The 23742-nt window shown below is 38.6% G+C and overlaps 1 protein-coding gene across 6 annotated transcripts in view; it reads right to left on the bottom strand.

The window, feature by feature from the left end:
- dlgap4b (discs, large (Drosophila) homolog-associated protein 4b) overlaps positions 1–6005 on the bottom strand; it is a 115018-nt gene extending 109013 nt beyond the window's left edge. For 4 of the 6 annotated variants that reach the window (XM_020592731.1, XM_020592730.1, XM_020592733.1 and 1 more), the window contains exon 1: positions 5609–6004. The gene's annotated coding sequence lies outside the window, so the exon portion shown is untranslated. Of the gene's footprint in view, positions 1–5608 lie in introns of all 6 variants that reach the window. The other 2 variants (XM_020592734.1, XM_020592735.1) reach the window with 1 other exon arrangement.
- Between the last annotated feature and the right edge of the window lie 17737 nt (positions 6006–23742).

Here is a 23742-nt window from a genome sequence, read left to right as displayed (position 1 = left end):
TCAAGGGGGAAATGTAGGAGGTAGAAAGTGGGACATGACCTCTTTCCACATGTTCGGTTTTAGGTAAAGTCAGAATCAGCAAGTTTTATGGCAGCCAAAATGAATGTCTGACAGGTTGGAGCAAGTGAGAAAAAAGTATGCAAAACTGCAGCAGTGACACTGAAATGATCAGAGCGTCATTTTGTTACTGCTAGTGTTACATTCACTAATCAGCAGACGGGTGCGAATTGTGCCACAATATGATGAACATTTCTTTCATTTAGTTCCATTATCTTTCATGGCAGTCACTCCAATTTTCTAAACAAATTACTGCCTGTGACTTTGAGTGTTTCCTTAGCATAATTCAGTTTCTTGCTGATTTTCTTGCATCTCAACTAGCTTAAAATACCAGCCATTTTTTCATGACTGAAAATAAACTCCTTGGCAAATAAAGGACAAATAGGGTGACTGACATTTTCAGAGTCAATTATTCCATTTTGACAACGCTGCCGCCTTGACATACTTGCCAACAACTATGGAAGGTAAACAAATATTTCTCCATTTGTTCTCAGCTCAAAACAGGCACATGCTCTTCATCCAAAACACCCTCTAACAATATTATATATATATGCAAATCTGTTCTTGTATTTCTAAAAAGCTTTACTTAGAATAAACAGAAGAACAACACAAGGGATAAGAAAGATTTGGTTGCTTCTGCAGACACAGTTTCTAACTGAGGGGATGGCGACGTCTCATCTCTCTAGTGATGCTTTTTAAATATAGACTTCTGCTACTTTATCTGTTTTTGCAGCTTCAGAGTCTGTTGATACATGATCCTTTTGTTTTCATCTTCAAACTCCAACACCAGTGACTTCAACCTTCTCCTGACATCAGCGTTATAAACCATATACTGCAGTAATGTTAAAGTCCAGACGTAAATACTGTTACTGAATCAATACACTCCAAAAAGTCACAACTTCCTAGTGAACTCCGCAAAAACATTTTCCCCCTCATTTCCCTATATTGTCTTCATTCCTCCATTGATGCAATATGGTGTAATCTAGCCTTCCTGATGGAGCAGTGGAATACACACCTCCGACTCTGCAGATATTTAATACAGGACTCCTCTATACATTATAAATGGCCCTGTGCAATATACCATCCTTCTAAAATGAAGCCACTGCACAAATAGAGAGAAAAGAAATGACTTGCCCTTAAAATATTGCCAGGGTTTGGAAATTCTATTCCGATGCCTTTTCTTTCTGTCCATACAATATGTGACATAAAATTAAATACACACATAGCCTGAGGACAAATAGGTCATCATGTATAGTAGGCAACTCCAGAAGAATAAAACAATTGACAAACAGTCAAACTGTGACACAAGATGATGCATAACAGAGCTACTGTAAGTGCAAAGATCACAGACTTATTCAACTAATACTCAACATGGCATGCCCTTGTGTGTTTGTGCATGTGTGATTGGAGACAAGCAGAGAGGGTAGAGTGCTGCCGAGAGTGACGAGATATGAGGAGACACAGATTGAGTGAGCGCATACTAGCAAGAGGGAGAGAGAGAGGTAGGGTGTGCCAAAGTGGACGAGAGAGCGAGAGAACAAAAGAGGAAAGATGGACATAAATGGATACGAGTTATAGTCTACTAGTTTTTTTTTTTTTTTTTGCAGTTGAAGCAAATTGAGGCCACTAACACAGCAGTTAGGTTTCTTTTCAGGTCACTCAAAAAGCTGTGCTAAAAGGGTAGCTAGACCTAAATCCATTGTTAATTTGATGGAATGAAAGACACTGCAACCTACTAAAGGATCCAAGCATGTTGTAGTACATCAAGTGATTACAATGGGACATCTATAGAGTACAGCAGCATTGGAGATAATCTGATTAAACTGCTAACAAAATTATATTGATTTATCTTTATTAGTATGCCTAGCTGATTACAGCCCCCCAAAACAAATTCTTCATATTAATTATTAAACTTTGCATTTTGCAGATTTTTGGTCAATGTTTCTCTTTTAAAAATTCAATATTTATTGATTTTTAACAAAATAAAACACAACACAAGAACTCAAAAAACATGAACAGAACTGTACCAGAACACCCACTTTGCCCTCCCTTTCACAGTCCACCCTGTATGTGGATTAGTAGGTCCGTGGTAAGAAGATGTAAACAAAGAAGAGTTCCTGATTTAGAATCTCTAATAACACGTTATGCCATGACTGTGCTGTCAGGCTGTGTTGAAGAATCCGGGATTGAGCAACATGTTTTTTTGGCTGCTGACAGTCTGACTAGCCATACTTTAAGAGTTGCTTTGGGAAACAATAGTTCAGAAGAGTTGTTAAGGAGATGAAGTGCTAGGTCCACTGGGAAGTTCATCTTTGCCAGGGCCGAGAAAACTTGAATCTTGCCAAAAGCACCTTTGGACTGTCTCATACCATGTGTACCAAGGTGCCCAGGGTGCTTGAGAGACAAGGTGTAGAGTCTGGGTGGGGGTTCAGACCCATCCGGTATCTCTGCTGGAGTGTAACATATGCTCCGTGACAGAACATAAAATGAATAAATTGGTGGCTGGGTTTACATGAGGCTATTATGTAATATGACCAAAACGTGTCCCAGTTTATCTTCCTGTTGAGGCCGGACACAGATCTAGGATCCCTGAGACAGAGACCTTGGAATACTTTGTCGTACATAAAAAATACAGTATGTGTTTGTGCTGACCGAATCCATATGACCAGTGGGTAGTCAAGATGTATATTGCCCCACTAGGCTTTAAGGGTTTTTAAGGTGGATCTGAGTCTAAAATACATGAACAGTGTGCACTTATCCCAGATAGTCTTCAAAGGTGATTAAGGTATCTGTCCCATTGAGGTCACCCAGGATGCTAATTCCTTTCTCTGCCCAGTTGTCCTGGCTAAAGGGTTTACCACCTGAGATTAAATTGACATTTCGCCAAACTGGGGAGGGCCTGTGTAATTTGGCATTATATCCTGCATGTCTTTCAACTGACTTGCAGTTTGGTCAGCTTTTTTGTGTCTTTTTGTTGTAAACATTGTCATTATATTCAATACTTTTACCCTTCCTGTGGGATAGTGCTGAGTGGACAGAGCTGGATGAGTAATTCAGTATGTGGAGGAACCAACCTTATGGGACTGGAAGTCTGAGCAAAATCATCATCTCTGGAAGTAGGCTAAATGTTAGGATGTGCCGGGCAGACAGCTCTCTTTTTACCACTTGAAAGGCCCCTGATTTTATCATTATTTTACAGAAAACATTTTTCAATAAATATGTTTTTCAGTCACCATTAAACAGCAGTTATGACTGTCTCAATTCTTACTGCAACAGAGGGAAAATTCAGAGCTCTAATGAGAGCCTGGGCTGGAGTGTTTTTACCCAGCAAAATGATGCCTCTTGATGTGAACAGAGCGTTTCAAGGCCACCTGACATTGTGATGGAGAGCAAGGAGTGTGCAGGTTTTGGATGTATACCAGACCCTGGAGCTTCTTTACATTATTTATATAGTTACTACTTAGCTAACACTGAGATGGAGTGAGACACGTACCATTGTTAACAGCTTGTTAGTTATGGTTTTGGCTTCTGGTAGCAGCCTGAGTGCTGTGGTTAACCAACTGCTATTAACACAAGCTCCTGGTCTTCTGTTAATGTAACGTTAACATTACTAGATTAACTTTTGGATTAACTTAAAAAATGAAGAGATACTGACATGCAATCTACTGTTATGACATGGTATGAGATGTGCAGTTGGATATCAGTGTTTAACAACTAGCATTAACTTAAGCTACATTTGGCTCACTGCTAAAGCACACAGCTAATCTCGTGGTACCAGTTAAATTATTCCTCAAGCAAAAATAAAGAAATACTGACATACTACCAACCATTTTGAGACGGTCTGACACACTTATCGCTGCTGGAGTATTAACAGCAAAGCATAAATATACTATGACAGGGAAGGCTAGGCTTGGCTCACTGTTACACTAAGTGCTGACGGCCTGCTTCTGTGTTAACTACTAATGTTAGATTAATGCTGCATTTTGGATCAGCTGAGATAATAAAGCGATACTGACATACCTTTTAACATTATGAGATGGCATGAGACATGTAGTAGACGTGTAGAGATGTACCATTGTTGGAATGTACCCAGTTACGTTTGGATGCTGCTAATACAGTAAGGCAAAGTCTTGGTTCTCTGGTAACTTCAGTAGATTACATTTCAGATCATGTGAATAATAAGAAGAAAAATAAAAAGATACTGCTATACTATAAAATGTTATGGGATGGTAGTAGACATGCTGGAATATCAACAGCAAATTAAAACGCTACATTTGGCTCAATAATGCTACAGTATTAGTAGACGAAATGGGTGCAATCAGTGTGCTGCTTATAATCCAGCCTCCCTGATAGATTGCATTGGACCATCTGAGAAAATAAAGTCTTGCTGTCAAACTCAGCCAGACTGTAAATACATTTACACAATTCGACTTATATTTCTTTTATACAATATTGCTATGTAATGGGTGAATGAGGCTCAAATATAAACTGCTACATCTGTTCAGTTTTCACTCCTGCATCTCATCCTGATACAGTGAGTTCACCAGTCTATGTGTGGGGAAGCAGTGGTGGGGGGTGGGGTGGTGCTGTGGGCACATTTGCAAATATTTCAATACTCAGATTCTGGATTGCACAGTGAGATGCAAATCTTTAGGCCTATTACAGAGGTTCGCTGAACTTTTTTGAGGAAAAACTGTGCTGGGCTATATATTGTTTATAGCAGAGTATCTTTATATGCAAATATAAATATTAAAATGTCTGGAGTGGAACTTAAACATACTTTATAGTTTTAAATACATTCAACTTTGAGGGTGGCAGGTTATTTATTATGTTATATTATAAATTACAGGTCCCTTTCTAAACAAATATAGCCTACATACTTGAAAGAAATACAGTGCACTAGTTTGATGGGAAAATGTAGTTTGTAGCCTATCTAATGAGATAACAGCACAAATAATACAACAAATTCTTTAGACACCATATCATCTTTGTACCTGCTATAGACATTTACTGGCTTCTTACCTTTCAAACTCATATGTGCTCATACTTTCTCCTCCAGTTTTTCATTTACATACACAGGCAGGGAACTAATGTCATTAACCCACAATCACAGCCAACACATAGCTGCCACAAAGACTCCAAATCTCCACGCATTTCTTGTCAAAAACATAATACTGTGTGAAAACAGTAGAGGAGGAGCTGCATCATTTCACAGCCCCATCATACAGACAGGTCGCCCACTGATGTTTTGTTTAAAACCACTTAGCCACCGGAAATCCGGTGTCCTGTCAGAGCACATGTGATATATTCAAGAAATATCCTCCAGCCTGTATGTCTCTTATACCCGCAAAGGCGCAGTGTAAATAGCCTCTCCAAAACAGCGTTTGGATCAGTATGAGTCACCTTCCCACCCACTTTGTACGAAATGTTCACTCCTGTCTAACAAATTTTACTTAATATATAAAATACACATATATGCAGTGGATGATACGTGGGCCGCTTGACACAAACAGCAACCAGTAATTCAACAGTTTTGGTGTCTGCTTTTTACCTTCGGGTGAGATCGCCTCTTGGAAACTGGAGAAGACGACTTCGGAGGATTTATCCGTGTTTTGTCCGTAACTTCCCGAGCAGAGCAGCTGTTTTTGGAGGCGCGTTTGTATAAAATGACAAGAGGAAGAAAAAAAAGTAGCAGGCGTCGTTGAGATAAAACACCAAACCGGTATATGCCCTTTGTCGCCTTATTGGTCCGGTGAGTTTGTGCGTCTCCGGCGGGGGTAAAAGCCCCGTTCCACGGTGGTCTCCATTACCGAGCTCTAAATTCTCCTCTACGTTTCGAGACGACAGACAGATACATAAGTAGATAGACAGACTGGTTGATAGGTAGGTAGGTAGATAAAGACTGGGAGAGAGCCTCTGTCCGGCTGTCAGACGTGCTGGGATAGATACTGAGACACTGCTGCAACCAGCCAGGTGTGATGGCAAATCACAAAGGCTTCAGTGTATTCAGGTTACCAATCATTCAGTTTTAGACATTTGTGCGCACCTATACTCGAGATTGTAGGCTACTCAGCACCTTACTAGTGCAAAATCTGCAGACCAGTATTTATCCACTCGCATCAGTACGGCACACGAAAGGTATATCACCGAATGCCAGTAAACACTTTCGATTTATGCATGAAAACTATGTGTTTTACAATCTCATGGTTAGTTTTAGGCACAAAAACTTTATGTTTAGACATAAAAATACTTTATTGGATTTAGGAGGGAAAACTATGTGGTTAGATTTGGGGAAAAGCTCCTGTGTGTGTCAAACATCAGAGCTGAGCTCTGCTCTCCTGGGTGAAGTCCAGTGTTTATTTGACCCATCCATTCGCCCCAACCGTCCATCTCCCAACGGATGCCAAGGACATATTTGAGTTTCAGTATGTGACACCGAAAGTACAGTAACATTGTGTGTCACATACAGCAGAGACGCCAAAGGTACCTGACAAAACATCACCACACACAGCAGCAGCAATCTGTCAAAACTAAATACATCTTTGTTGTGATGGATTATACACCATCTCTAAATATTTTTGTTTTAACTCTACTTCAACATCACAGCTACACTGCTTTGCAACCTGTGAAGCCAGTAAGACATATATAGAATAATCTGAACTGAGAGAGAACAAAATATGTATGGGGTCCAACTTTTTTCTCCAAGATGTGGTGACTGTTGTCTCACATTAAATGAAGCAGGCAACCATACTGAATACAAAATAAAAACTGGAGCTCTGCCCATCTGTTCTCATCAGACTACTCTTTCTCTGCGGGGAACATGATTCATTTTGTCACCATTTGCTTTTGCACTGTATGGAGTCTGCATGTCATGCCAGCAAAGCTAAGACGGAACTGAAAGAGAGTAAATGACAGAGATGTGAAATGGATTCAGGACCTTGGACAGCTCACCAGACCAAGCACTTCACTCTTGTTCTTGTTCCCACTGCTTTTATCCTGTCAGTCAATTTAAATTTAGCTTGGAACAGACTAAAGATATGCTGAGATTAGTGTCGTATTACCAAAATGATTACATTCCAACAAACTGCTAAGACAGAACACATAGGAAACGCACACTGTTGTCGACACGACTGAAAAAGACAGGAAGTCATATGAAGCGCAGTGAGACACCAGCCGGGATTTACTGTAGTCAGGCTAATGCAGCGGGAGGACCACAGGGTTATTGCTTTATTACAGGCCTGCTTCCACCTGTCACGTTTGATTGCTCTTGTCCCCAGGAGGTGAAGGACAGGGAGTATTTCATAAAAAACAGAGATTTACATTGGTGTTCTATAAAACTAGGCACTTACAAGAGCTCTTCCTCTCATGCACATTCAGTCACATTGGAAGCATGACTAACCCCATTCATAATTCCCATTAGAACTGCAATTGCAAAATACTTTCTGTGCTGGTACAATGTGGAGCTCTTCCAAACCTCTCTCTCTCTCTCCATCAGTTTCTGCAGACTACAGTCACCACTTTTCTCCAAACAGAGCAGAGTTATTGCTCACTGATCGCGTTTCCATCAATCCTCTCTGCAAGTACACTGAGACAACATTTTTGAACTGAAATTGTAAAAAAGTGACCCCTCAGCCTCCGATGCTTTCATCCAGAGAGAGGATCTACCCACTTAAGTGCAAACCAACAGATATAAGGTGGAATAAATGACCTGCTTTGTGACTTAGCATCACACATGAATTTTTCTGGCATCCCTGTGATCATATATAATGCAGATGAGTGGGTAGGTAGGTAAAAGTTCCCAGGATCCAGATTCGAATCCACAGTGCAGGCATCTTGACATGTGTTGTGATCATGTCAGCTGCAACATGAATCTTGCAGATAAGCCCAGCTCATTTGAATCAAAGCAGCTCTCTCCCTCTCGAAGCATGTCTTTCAGCAGCATCTGTGCTGAATGCAGAAGGAATGTGAGAGAGGATTACCTGCTTAATTAGAAGGGGAAGAGAGTTTGTGTGTATGTGTGAGGGCGCTTTGTGCAGAGCAAGCGTAAGAGAGGCAGAGTGTAATCACACATAAACAAATATCTTAATAAGGTATCTATTTGAGCTTTCCCACAGCATTTGCTTTACACGATAGAGAGTAATTGTAGTGTCTATTACACCATTTAACCACATATATTAAAAAGCATTAATTTACATTTTAGTTAATTTAGTTTAGTTGTCACAGAAGCTTTAAATTAATTAATATTCCAGATCAGCTTTACACATAAATATGCATTTGTTTGCAATTCATTAATGGACTGAAATGAAGGATAGATAATGAATGTGGCAGAGCAGTAAGTCATGTGGCGGTTAGCTGATAAACAGATGCTGTCTTTCTCTCTCTGTCTCTCTCTCTGTCTCTCTCTCTCTCTCTCTCTCTCTCTCTCTCACACACACACACAGACACAAACACACACATATAAAATGACTATACCTCTTAGCAGAAGTTAAAGTTTCACCCAATGAGAAAAGACTCAGGAGGTTCAGACAGCATGTCAGAATTAGTAACGCAATTCTGCAGAACATAAGGGCCCTTTGGACTCTGTTCCATGACCGCTGGTGTCACTGTGGACAGGGCTAATTAAAGAAATAGTGTTGTTTATGCATACTGCCTGCACCTGATCATCAACATCCCTGACAGCTCTGATTAACTGCATGCAGTATAAGAACAGGTTTGGCAGCTCATTATCCACATAAACAAAAGTCGAAAGGGCAGCCGTTGGACCTATGATTCAGATCAGAGTTTTGTGTCACTGTATGTAAATTTTGACTCCTGAGGAAAAGCAGAAGGGGCTCCCTAATTTGCACCACACCTACTCTTAACAAGTTTACAGTTGATTCATTTTTTTTGGTTCATTTATTGGATGCTGTGATTAAGAAGATGTGCAGGGAGGAGAGATTGCTGACGTTTATCCCTAGAATGGTACGTGTCTGAACTAGTCAACTACTGTCTGACCACTGCTCTTAGTAGAGTTTTTAGTTTCTGATATGTTTTTTGATTTGGTATATAACTAGAACTGCAGCCATGATTATTTTCTTTAATTGCTAATTCAATTTTAGAGAAAAAAGTCGTCCATCACTGTTTCCCACGCCCAATGTGACATCTTCAAATAACTTGTTTTGTCTGACATTCTTAAATGATTAATCACTTATCAAAACAGTTGCAGAGTAATTTTCTGTCTACTAATCAATTCACTGACTGCATGTTTCAGCTTTTGACATAATTTCTTATGTTTAATTTTCTCTACATTTGTCTGGTTAGGCACCAAAATATGTTGCATTCAATCATACTATGTCCCTGTTCTTCATACAAATAGAACAAAACATAGACATTCTCTGTCAGACACTATTGAAAATAATCAACTGAAACATTAGACATAAATAAATCAATCAGTTCAATACAACATTGTAGCAGTCTCTTGAGATTGACCACTTTATCTTTTTGTTGCCTGTAGACAAACTCCAGGCACCTTTAGACCTTTAGCTACATCTGATTTGAATTCAGCGCTGCAGTCATTCAGGATCAGATCATGTACTGTAATTTTAACTGAACAAAAGCTTACATATCAAATAGCTCTCAATAGCAATGCTGAGAACATAAACATTGGTACGTGCCTGCATTTCTAAATTTGTCCCACCTGCTGGCACAATGATAATGTTATGACCGACCACTTCCGAGCATCTATCTGTGTCCAGCACCTGTCCACCTGTCAGGTTGCTCATTTTAATGCTGATGCAACTGAATGCTTAATACGTCTTAAGTCAGCAGCGAGAGAGCACTGCCAATTTAGAATGCAAACACACATATGCACACACACAGACACACACTGACACACCTGTCTGCCTCTGCTAAATGTTACCATTGGAATATGCTGCCAGCGAGGCTTTTTGCCTAGTGGGTAATTGGATTTCAAATTTAGAGCCTCCTGTGCCTTGGAGACGACATGGTCAAGTAATCAACACAGGCCAAGTAGGAATAAAGCCACCTTTGATTTGTTTCCGTTCTGGGTGTAGATATCAGTGGGCATTCTATAAAAGTAATGGAATGCAGCACATTTATTAGCGCTCATGCCCATTTACTGCAGCGTAAGTACGGCATTGTTGACTTGCACAGTTTGTTAATCTGCTGTGAAACAATGAGCTCAACTGCACCATCTTTATTCAACGATTACTCCACACAGGACTCAGCCTACAATGCAAAGCACACAAAAGATATCTAAAGTACTGCCCTCCAAAACTGTCCTAAACATAATCAGGTTAGAGTATTTCACAGTGCGTATAGTAAGTACTCTCAGTACCTGTAATGAGCACATTATACAAGTTGCATACATTCACAGTGTGTAAGGTGTAAGTCACATTGTATACTGTACTGTGTGTGTGATTTCCAGTGCTATTTACTGCCCTGTCAAACACCTTGCTAATTTGATACAAACAAGTTAAACTAGTTAGTTCTAAAAATGTCTCTCTGGCCTGTGATATTTTCATCAAGACTAGATCAGGTTAGGGACTTTATTTCACTGTGTGGAAACCTTTCTTCAGCTTGACCTCAGTTAAGCTAGAATGACCACTTTGCAGTTGTATACCTCTGCAAACTAGTCAAATTCACAGGAATGGGACAGATGTGAGGTCACTGTGACCTTGACCTTTGAACACCCAAATCTAATCAGTTTATCCTTGAATCCAGATGGATGTGTGTTCCATAACTATCGCCATTGTGGAGGCATACAAACAACACAGTACAATACGTGGTCATAAACATATAAAACCACAACATGTACATGCAACAACATAAGATTTCACTACAGAAATATAGTAATATAAAAGATAAATGAATAATGCACAAAATGAGAGTGATTAACAAAAAAGGAGGCTACATTTCTGTGAACTACAATTAAGCATTCAGCATTCTATTTGCATTAGACATACAAGACTTGTTATATACATTACAGGTAACTCTTACATGTTTACAGTATAAAATCTCCCTGAGGGTGGGAGCTCAAAGTGTGACAGCAAAAGATGGAAGGGATCACTTGTTATCAGGTGAGCTTAGCTCACTGAATTTCATTTTATTTAATTTCTCACTTGGTTGCATCTGTGGCTTCCCTGTTATTTTGCTACCAATATTTACTCTTATCTGCAATTTATTTATAGTCCATTCCTAATATCCACATTTCAATACCACGCAAAATTTTTAATATATATTCTAGCATGTGCTAATTAGCACAAAACACAAAGTACAGTTGAGGCTGGTCATTTAATATTAATCCACATCACTGGACAAATCAAAATGTTGACCTGATGATAAAAGTAGAGGAAACGTTGGGGGATGACCACCAAAGTTATTAAAACTCATCCTGTGAAAAATTCTAATTTCACAGAAATCTATCCGATAGTTGAGCTACGTTTTTCAGCCTGGGCCAAAGTGGTGGACCGACTGATGTGCTGACTGCCTGGCACTGTGGCTAAAAACATCCATCTCGAGAACCTTGTGTTCTTCAGGTGGATGTTTTTAGTTTTTCGTTCTTGGCCTCCAAAATAGTGTTATTAATTATTAATCAAGGACAAGTGGAACCAACAAGGAGAGCATTCAATAGAAATCTCTTTGTGGTCATTCAGGTGATGAGTGCTGTATTTTTGTTTCTCCGTTACAACACGGAACTCTCCAAACTGTGCTGTTCAAGTCTAATCTGTCAAAAAGCAGGGCAATTTTCACAGCAAACACATGAAATGCAATAGAGCAGATGCATTCAGCATTAATTATACAGATAATTATAGATCCAGGGTTTCCAAAGCCCTCAGTACAATGGCTGAGCTTTTCAGAGCTCGGGATCTGACAGCAGGTCACAGCATTACTGTGCAGGCCTTGACTCTGGTTTTAGCCATGGCTTCCTTTCATGACTCTGGTCAGTAAATGCTGACAAATGAGCCCTGAAGTCAGTGATAGTAGCACAGAGCAGTTTATAGGCTAACTAAGAGATGCTGTTGGCTGGTGATGCCCAGTGGAGGTGACTGCTTAAAATAAAATGCCAGCTTTTAACAAGCAGAACTGCATCATACTTAAAGAATGCAGATTAGCCACTGAGCTATTTCCTTTATGAATCAGAAGAATGGTAACAAGCAGATGACCAGTTTATAAATACTCCTTTTTTTAAAATTACAGTACGCTCTAAACCACTTTGATCCCAGCCAACATATAAATAAAAATTTCATACTATCATTTATGCAACCTCTTTGCTGCAGCACATTCTCTTTTCCTATTAAAACAAAACCAAAGATGCAATGAAATTGACCATGTTATAATCCACAAAGCAAAAAATTACCGTCTCATATTTCTTTTTTATTTTTCCTATAGCACACCATCAAATGGGCTCTACCTGCACAGTCTGCTGCCTCCCTGACCTTTGCCTCAGTCAGATTGTAACAAGATGCCTCTGACACAAAAACACAGATAATTGATCTCCCAGAGGTCACACCAAATATTTCCTGTGTAAATCCTGAGGAAAAGAAGACCAACTACCCAAACCATCATGAGACATGTAGCCAAACTGCTGCAGTACTCATTTCTTTCTCTTTGTACTTTCTTTTCTCTGAGTCAGACTGTAAATGTCACCAGAAGAAATGCCAGAAAAATGTGCAGCCTCTCACTGAGCCCAAACCCAATTTGTGTATTTGTCTTTATGGTCGTCAAGCTTGTGTCTCTCATTCTCTTCTCACCATCAGAATAATCATGTCAACATCTGCCCAGTCACGTGATGTGTCACTCAAATCCAGAGAGATGCTGATACACACATGGACTGGCACATATGAATAGTCTACACATACACTGTACAGGAGAACAAAGGTTCAAAAGCGCACACTGTCAACACACATGCACACACTCACAAATGAGGATGTGTGTGTATGTGAGAGAGAAAGCTAGTTAGAAGTTAGCCAGCACAAGTTAAGCCCAGATGTTATGTAGAGGGCATCTTATGTTATTTTATGTTTTTATTGAGTTTTGCCTTCAATTTCTCTTTCATTTTTGTCTATGACTTCTTCCTCCTCCATATCATCAGTGAACATTTTCACGTGAACACACTTCACTTTTTTCTTTCACCCAAACACACACACACACACACACATTCAGTTCTCAGCTTTTAAAACCTTTTATGTTCACTGTTCTAAACATCAATGACATCTTTGAAGAAAACACTCTAATGCAAAGTAAACAGCAGCAGATCGCTTATAATAAATTTACGCAACAAAAGCGGAAGCTGCTGTTGGGTCACAGCTCACACTGGAGTTTGTTCTCCCTGTGGCCATATGAGCAGAACCTTCCTCCCAAAGAACAAAGACATGCAGGTGTCAGTAAATTGGACTCTAACACTGTCAGTGAAGGGAATCCACAGGTGTGGCTGGTGGGGTTACGATATAGCTGTGGAGCATATGAAGCCTCTGCAGCTGCGTTATGTGCTTCACCTTAGCTGACCTGCACATTCCCAAAAATGTAACAACCCATCAGGGGAGGCTGGAAGAACTGATTGGTCACCATGGGCAGCTTGTGTTGTCTCCTGGTTTCTGATGCCGGTGTTGATGACAGCACTGAGGAAGTCGAAGAAAGGCTCAGTTGTCTTCTGAATCAAAGTTATCTACACTGCAGAGGTGTGTGGATGGCCTCAGCTTTTATCTGTCTGACATGTCTGTCGACAGATATTTGTCAGAAATATCTTTTGACATATGTACTGAAATGTTGTGAAAGTAATAGAGATGTAGCTGTGCCCACTGTAGCTAGGATATCAGGATGGGAGCCCAGAGTGAAGGCTTGCAATAGCAGCTCACTTGTTTTGCAACATATCCTCACAGAGGATTAGCCAATAGTCACTGCATTAGTGTGTATCTGTTTAAAAAACATGTATCCTACATTATAATACACACAAACCCTTCAAAAGCCTGACCATGTTCCATTTGGGACTAACTCTTCTATCGCTTCTATTTAAAAAACCAGACCCCTGAGTATGTGGCCAATGAAACACAGCCACAGATGGTTTCTTAATGCTAGCATGGACATTTAGAGATGGGGCAAAAGAATGAAATCAGCCAAACTGGAGCAGAAGCAGCTCTGTGACAAAGGTGGTGACTAAAGGATTGGCATGGCTTTGAAAATGCAAAGCTAACAAATCCTGAATGTTTTTAACCTCTATAAAGAAAGTGTCAAGAAATTTCATGTGCCAAGTGTCTGTGCCCACAATAAAAATTCTGATCCAAACAGTGGCTGCCCTTTTCCCGAGGATCTGACAAAAACACTATAAATGCCAATCAGTGATAGTTTGCAGCTAGATTTAGGAACCTGTTTAGTACACACACATTCAAATCATGAACTAAACTTGATATCTTATTTTAAATAAAATACTCAAGTTAGCGTAATGCAGAAAATGCTATACTGCAGCCTACGGGTACAAAGAAGAGAAAATCCTCATAAATGTGGGCTTCCCAGTAATGATTCTGTTGGGAAAACCATCACCAGCTGCCAGTTCATTCTCTGCCCGGTCTGTTATGTATTATAGATACATAGGCTACCGTGCATCTGTTCCACACTAGTGCACTGATACATAATTCAGGCCTGCAAAGCACCAGAAACACTTGGTGCATTCATGCAAAGTGCATTATGCCTTTGTGGAAATAAGACATTAAACAATACTGAAGTAGCAATACTGTTGAAAATCTCCAACACGTGTAAATAAGATTACGTGAATTCTGTCTTCGTCTTCACTGCTTCTGTGCCCTGTAATGTGTCTAACATACAGTAGGTATGTATAATTTACCTCTGAACCACTAAATAGACATTAATTGAATATAGCAGATATTTATTGTATCAGGCCATTACGCTACCCTTAATTCACTTGATTATTAATATGTTAACAATACAGTAAAACGCTGCTAGAATATCTAAGGAATGTACAACAGTGGCACCTTTGTACCCCTGCGTCAAGATATGACATCACGTTGGTTACCTCTGACATTATGTATCACTGTGTAAATGTTAATAAGCTTCAACATATGCCATGTCATATGCCAGCACTTAATCACACCCCACACACATACATCTTCTACTGTACTTCCAAGGACATGATAATGACTTACAGTCAGACCCTTCAGGCTGTAGCTCAGGTGGCCCTTCATGATGTGGTCTGTAGTTCATCTCCTCCTGTCCACACATTCAGTTAGCCTTGAGCAAGACTCTCAAAAGGAAGAAGAAAAACAAAACATGGACATTAGCTGTTTTGTCACACCAAACCACAGTGCCATCAGAACTTAACAGTGCTGTAATTGCAGATAAACACAGTTGATGGATGTAAGCAGTGATCTAAAACACTTTCAAACATACTTTATAAAACATCTCTGTGCTGGATTTGCATCAGAGGTTTGCACTTTTTCTGTTTGTGCTGATGTTGTGTCCTTTAATGTTACTGCAAAGCAGAATCTGAGAGTCTATGTGTGTGTATGTGCACATATGAAAGCTTGTGTAGCTTCTTGTGTCTCTATCTTACCCATCTCTCTTCAGACGTCCTTTCTTCTATTTTATATGTTGAAAACTCTTGTTTCCTGAAGGGATTCCCAACTGTGCCTAATGCAAATGAGGCAAATCCAGTTAAACTGAAATAACAGTAAAATAAACTCTAAAAGCACTGTTACTTCTGTTGCTTTACACTCTTACAGCAGTTACGTTGAAAACTCTAAAACTTTTAGAATGCTTTTATTTATAAGGTCTTTATTTTCTAGAGGAGTATTACTGGTTGTGTAATGAAAACAATGAGAACTCAATATTATGCACATTTTGCAGTTGATATATACCTAAATATGCTGTAACATTTCTAAATATCAGTGTTTTGGTAGAATGTTTTTATTTATATATATCTTACTGTGCTTTCCACATTTTCTACAGTTTTGATAAGCACCACACACAGCAGGCATTTTGACTTGTCATGGAGGAGAGACAAATTTTGTTAACCGTGGCTCAGTTCCATTAAGTGTGCCCGTAACCAATGCCAGTGAGCACAATATGACCTAGTTCTTCTATTGGGAATAGTGTAATTTTAATGTTACCAACTGGACATGTTTTTGGTTTTGAATATGCCCAAATATCTGCTGTGAAAAAGGTCTAGCAACTGTTTTCTCCTTTGCAGGTTTTATTTTAGAGGTTCTCCTTTTCTTCACCTTAAACAACTATTTCTTAGGCATTGTGTACAGCACAATAAAAATGTAAACACATTATCGTGTTGGTTATTGAAGAAAGTAACATTTTAAAGATAGTATATATAATAACAAAGCTCTTAATTTTGGTTTACATTGTACAGACTGAACTAGGAAATATGTCATTTCCAGCACCATCTTTGTTTGGAACTTGGAAAAACAGGTTAAATTTTTTTTCACCTTGAAGTGGAGGGATTTTTTTTTTTAAGTATTATTATTATTTAAGAAATCACAGATAAATTTGGAAACATACTGTATATAAAGAGCTTATTTTTGTTTTGATTATCAGCCAGATGGTTTCATCTTTCAAAATAATGGCTGAGGAGCTGTGACCCAAATGTACACACTGCCTTATTTCAGTCAACCACTACTAGAATACAAACTTTTTTTTTGACTAAAGGAACAAACACATTATTACAAGAACTACAGTATGACAAACCAGCCAAACCCATTTTGAAGTGATTGTAATGGTCATCAGAAGAATCACTAACTCAAGCTGCTGTTAGTTGTTAACCTGCTAGCAAGGGTGTGTGGCTTCCGTGTAAACACAGAAAATGATATATTGTTATATCTCTTTTTTTAGTTTACATACAAACACTTTGGACAGCAGAACCATTTGCCTAGCCAGGTACGTACTTATATCTATTAGTACAGTTGGTCATTTCTTTCACTTGGCTGTTTTCAGCTGACAAAAACACTGCTCAGTGAAACTGCTCTGTTTGTTAGCATTGTTAGCTAATTGTTTAGCTTGTAGCTGTTGTTCAGCTGACATAGCCATTTCCACATTATATGTAGATAATTTTTGTAATTTGTCTGCCTTAGTCATTGTTTGTACCGCTCTGTCTATTTTATGAGTGTTAAATGAGTCTGTGTGCACACAGACTTACTGTTTTACAAGGCACTGGGCATGTAGCAGCCACTTGAGGAGAACAGTCTGCTGTTTCTGGCACTCAGTTTTACAAAGCACTGTATGAGGCTGAAGAACTGTCCAACATTGAGAAGTTCTTTGTTTACTGCACCGAGATGTCTCTCAGTCCCCTACTGCTTGATTTATCTTATTTTAGCATATCGCTTATCTTTTTATTTTTTTGAGATTTTGTCCTAATGAAAATAGCTTTCTTCTTCTTCTCATTATTATTATTACTATTAATATTATTAGTACTTTATTAAGCTTTACCAAAACTCAGCTTTAGGTTATTAATAAACATATGCCTTTTTCAGTTTTTATTTGACCGTGACAAAAAAGTGACCATGGTGCTTATTGACATATGATGCATACACTTTCAGATTTTTCATGTCTCAAAGGGGCAAAAAAAAAAAAGATTTTAGCCAAGCTTAAATAAACCATGCTAATATGAAAAAATTCCATTGTGGAAAAATAAGAGCTTCCTAATCATGGGACCTTTGTCCTTTACACAGTACCCAAGAATTCAACTATTCATGTCATTCTACTTTCCCTTCTCATTAGATTATTCTCAGTTCTTCATGTTAAATTGCCATATTGTGATTATATTCAAATGGAAGCAAAATTATAAAAACCCCATCATAAATGTATGTGATCTGTGTGACTTGACAGAAAAGAACTAACCTTTATCTACAGTTTTACTGGGTGTGGTTTTACAAAAACCTTTTTCGTCTTGTCTGAATATGATCAATAGACACAAATCACGAAAGCCCACTGGGTGTCTTTTTTTGTCTGACAGTAGGGTTATAAATGGCTTTGCTGCAGCAGCAGTACTTATTTGACGTTGTTCAGCAGTGTTACAACAGTGTGTTTGTTGGTGATGCAAAGGGTACATGAACATAAAAGTCTCCTCACAACCCAGTCTCACAGCAAAACCTATAATAGCTATGTTGGTCCACAATGCAAAACATACTAGTCTCACTATAATGCCCCCAAAAACGTTGACATTTCAATATTATATGCATCCTAAATTGTGACATAGCAATGTCTTTCTCCTAAAAGGAAAATGGTTCTGCTTAGGGACAGAAACTACACTTTTAAGTGCAGGGAAAGACCCTGGGTTTGGTTAAAACACTCTCAAATGAAAAGTACAACATTGTTTATAATGTCTTTGTGAAAGTTAAACATTTGCTGGACCTATCCATCCACCTGTACTACTGTTTTTAATTTTCTATAGATCACTAAACTGTTCAGTTGGTGGCACCAGTTTGTTGTTTGCCACCCGCCACAAAACACCAAGAATAAGAAGATAAAGAAGATGAAGAAGGACACTGGGCTGCAATCCAAACAGTGGCATGTCACAGTTTTACAGCCATTATTGTGACATTACTACATTTTATGCTGTGGACCAAAGTAGCTTTTGTACATTTTTATTTGAGTGTGGGCAGTTCTTCCACCTTTGTAATACATGTTAACATTTGTTAGCATTCACCTTTGTAGCATCAGTACTGTCACCGTCTTTTTATCTGATTCTGTCTTTCTTTCTTTCACCAGTTTGCCTTTTCTCAGTATATCTGGAATGTAGAACTGGCAAATCCAAGCTTTGTGACAGCGGAGATCCGCACAACCTCCTAAAATAAAACAATACTGACTTCTGAACCCAATAACGGTTTATAGCCTGAGTCTGGTCATGAGAGGGTGAGCAGCTCTGTGTGTGTGTGTGTGTGTGTGTGTGTGGTGGTGGTGGGGGGGTCTCATTTCACTGGATTTAAATTAGGATTGTATTTGGACTTGTTACATGCTGCTCTATGACTTTTAATATAAAAAACACTGAGTTTACTTCTAATGAAATGTGCCACATTAAATGACCCAGTTACATATAATTGCCTTTCCTTTCCTTGCCCTAAACCTGCCCTTCCATTTTTGTCTCCTTCTCTAGCTTCCATCCATCTAGAGGGAGATTAAATAAAAGATGAAAAAGGGAGCAGACAATCTGACAGAGGTAAAATCTCAGGGTATCATTCATCCCTCCACGCAGCATAGCATGAAGTCTGTGTAGATGAGATCACACAAAGCTCCACTGCCTCTGCTCCAGATGATCAAACACACAAGTTACATACAGCACTTTAACACATAAACAAACACGATGGAGCACCACTGGCACGCATGAAGTTGCCTTTTTGTAAAACTTCTGACATGTAAAAGTCAGAGACAACATCTCATGCTGCTGAGAAGGCCTCAAGAAAGTTCAATCCTAGTTCACACAGCTCAAGCATGGACAGTTTTTTTTTTACCACACTATACTACTATACTGACTACTATACTGTACTAGGAAACTGTGTACTTCAGTATTGCTCTTTGCTACCTTCAGGCAACAGCATCATGATTTTGATGAGTATAAATGGAAATCAGATATATTCAAATTTTATTCAGACACACAACAAGACAACCTCAATACACACCATGCACACAGAATGTCTTTGCTTGCAGACACATTTTAGTGTTACACAAATTTTTTAGCTCTGGAAACACACACCTACACTTTTGCAGTACAGTATGTGCAGACTTCACAATAAAATTAATGTCTGAACACCCCCATACTCTCTCTCTCTCCCTGACACACACACACACACACACACACATGGTCTTCAACAACCTCCCCATCGCAGTGTTACCATCAAATGAGGGCCTGCCTACCCAGACCTTGTGATGATCCACTAGAGGTGGCTATTGCTCATCTATTATACACCTTTGCAGTGTCCTAGTTTCCACTTCCATAGCATCCTCTCTGTTTATTAATCAGCACCTACTTTTTTCTTTTTGCCTGGGCAGATTTCATGTCCCACCTCTTTTCTCCGCAATTACATGAAAGTGATATCTCTTTAAAAAAAAATCATTCAGCATTGTTGAAGGTTGCTCATTTCAAAATGTCAGATCAGATTGCATATCTTACCCAACTCATGTACGGTCATCATAGAAGGACGAGTTTCATTTTGCAGTATAAAATAGCTGCCTGTGGAAAACTGAATAATAATTCATCAAGATCTCTCATAACTCTCATTGTTATGAATAATAAGTTACCAACAATCCTTTTTTAAGAGGATGCGCTGTATTGCATGAGTAATTCATTTTGAAACAGAATAGCATATCAATTTTTTATGCTTGCCATTTAGGCAAGCATTTCTGAGGTGCTGGAAGAAAAGAGACTGATATTTTCATTAAGACCTTCATGAACTGTGCATGTATGACATGTGTGTAGATGCTGTTTTAGTCCAGACAGTGGCAATGAAAAATGAAGTGCTTCACTACACTAAAAGCTTAATTTTATATTGTCATCAACTATATATTCTGAATACATCTGGTTCTGATCTGGTCTGCTGTTTATGAGCTTTATCTCTTGTAGATACTGTTAAATGAATTTTTCTAAGGTTATTTTGTGTTTGAATATGTTTGGCATCAGGAGACCGGTGACTGTGTCGATTGATTATCCAGCTTTCCCTATGCACCAGATATTATCCTGAACAGTGGCACAATGCACAGCAGGACTGTCTGCATTGATTGAGCCTGGGGTGAAGCTTTTATAACATCTAAGACGGTGTAGAAGTCAAACTAAATGCAAATGCAAATGCCACTCAGGAGACGCTGTTCAAAGGTTAAGCTCAGGGTTTGTAGACAGGTTCAAAATATTTGGGCTTATTGTTTTTAACCATGAGAAACAATGCTCTGCTATAATGCAGTAAATTATAATATAAAACTTATTAGTCCTGTCTGAGAATGATTTTTTACTTTGTGCAAAATAGTGCTTATTAATTGGTTTGCCTCTGCAAGGTAAGGCCCAGAATTCATTTTTCATTCACAGAGCACATAAATGTATTTCTGCCTCAAACAACATGCCTGTTTGAATTTATGCTCCTGTGTTGACAGGAGGAAATGAGTCATATTTGCCAAAAATACACATTTAAAGTCAGTCTTAGCCTGAGGATGAACAGTATTTCTTTGGAGGAGTGCAGTCATGTGTGGGTAAGCAGTCGTTGCATATCTCATCAGTAAGATCTGAAAGGCAACAGACAAATTCTGCATTCGTATTATTTCACTTTGGTCTCTGACCTGCAGCTCCTACAATGGATCAAAACCAAACTCATTAGGGTTTCTGTTTGTTACACACAGGTCTGAATCAACATGTTTACTTTCAGCTCGGCATATCAAGTGCTTTCATTAGCGCTTGAAATATCTGAATGCCTGAAGTGAGTTCTTCTATGTCTGGGAGCAAAAGGTAACAGGAGTAAATTTAGCTGTGAACACTGACTTGTCAGATTAGCTGAAATAACCACCAGCTGCTCGCTCCTCCATTTTACACTGTGATTGAAATCAGTGGTGGAAAGCAACTAAGCACATTTACTCAAGTACTGTACTTAAGTACAATTTTGAGGTATCTGTACTTTAAATACTACATACTTTTCAGAATCAGATTAATACATTACTCATTTATTGCTATTATTATTATTTATTAATAAAACTAATTACAGTATAATCATAAGACTTTATTGATCTCAGGTGGTAAATTCACTAGCTACACAGCAGTAATCATATTATAAGTAGGACATATACTGTAAGCTGGTCAAACCTAGCTCCACCTTTACCAGCTGTAGCATGAAATGTGATGTACGCAATAATGTGTCACTAATTGTAATCCAATAATATGGCATACATTAATGTTAAATGATAATGTTAGTACTTTAAGTATGTTTTGATGCTAGTACTTTTGTCTTTTGTAATTTTACTTACGTAACATTTTGAATGCAGGACCTTTACTTGTAGCAGAGTATTTTTACACTGCTGTACTGCTACTTTTAATCTGAATACTTCTTCCACCACTGATTGAAATGGAAGCAAAGCCGTCTTGAAAGAGAAAACCAGTTCAGAATGTAACAATTTAAGTATTCAGTATGTGTGTGACAATACAGAGCTGTTTAAAATGCCACATATTTGTAATAAAAATACATTTCTGTCTCATGAAAACAAAACAGCTCATTATAAGAAAGATAATAAACATGTAAATATCTTGTTATAAGGAAAAAAATAAATCTTACATTTAAAAAACTTTATGGTTTGCTACTTGTTTGTTTACTCGACATTTATTGCATGTCAGTCTATCCTAAAAGAGGGATCGCTCTTCCCTCTTTCCTGAGGGGTTTGCTCATCCAAGTCGAGGGTCTAAGTATAGAGGGTGTTGTGTGCTATATAGCCCTGAGGGACAATGATGCGAGTTAGGGCTAAATAAAACTTGACTTGATAATGAGAAAAGTTTCTGTCATAACATTGTTGTTAATATGACTCACAGTACTAATGGAAGGAAATGTGTCACTCTGGAACATAAAGACAATACAGAATACCACAGAGATGTTTCATCGGTGTGATCCTCTGCCATTTGTGTTGCTTCTGAATCATATTGTTTTCATGGCTGTAGACAAAGGTAGCAATACAATATGACAACTCAGTTTTCTCATTACAGTTTACCAAGCAAACTGTTGTTATAATGACGTGCTGAACAGTCTGGTTCTAACACAAAATGGTGTCAACAAAGTGAAGGCCTCATGTCTGTGGCCCCGTCTCTGAACTACTCTCAATAATTAAAGACTTTACCCGTGAAGGATTAGTGCTCAGACTTAAACTGGCCCACATCGCTGCGTGATCATCACAGCAGGGAGATGGCGAGAACATCTTCTCTGTAGGAGGCGGCGCAGTCATGCTGAGACAAACTTGGAACTGACAGGCACTGCATGCAGGATACTGTATATATGCATACGGTGAACTGCGATCAGTATGCAGTTTATTGTATACTGAGCACATGCAGCAGCAGTCAATAAATCCACACTTCTTTGTCTAAAAACATGACATCTGTCTCTGAGTCCACAGCATTTGCTTGAATAAAGATGATGTACAGAATGTATGGAAGACCATTTTCACCAGAAATTGCAAAAATAAAATGACTAAAATTGCTTCCTGAGTTTAAAGTATGAGCTATTTAAAATGATGATATAATTAAAAAAAGCTGTCCAAACATACATCATTAAATTCTATGAGCTAATTTTGAGATAACTAACATTTTGTCTCAGTAAACAGACTATGAAATTTTACCTGGAGTCTGGAGGGAAGGTAATTTTTCACTCAATATCTCATAATTGTCACTTAAAAAAATAAAACATTTGATGTAGCATCTTATAACTTTGATTCTTGTCATTCCTTAACTTAACTGGCATATGGAAGCCTCCTGGTTATGTAGTATGGATGCAGTCCCATTGCTAATGGTTCAAATGCTACAGAAATGTCCTTTCACAGTAATGTGGTTAATAAAAGTGGAAAGCTCTTATAAACAGGCCTTACATCTCCCCTTCTCCATCAGTCTCTATTGTCTAGACCAATCTCTTTTCCCTTGTCTTTTTGTACATGGCACTGGTATTTCTATCAGTGATACCAGCCTGGGGTTTACTTAGTATTGAATCAGAAAGGAAA

Source organism: Monopterus albus, unplaced genomic scaffold (assembly GCF_001952655.1).
Source record: "Monopterus albus unplaced genomic scaffold, M_albus_1.0 scaffold18.1, whole genome shotgun sequence".
NCBI lineage: Eukaryota > Metazoa > Chordata > Actinopteri > Synbranchiformes > Synbranchidae > Monopterus > Monopterus albus.
This window is presented reverse-complemented; position numbering and strand designations above follow the sequence as displayed.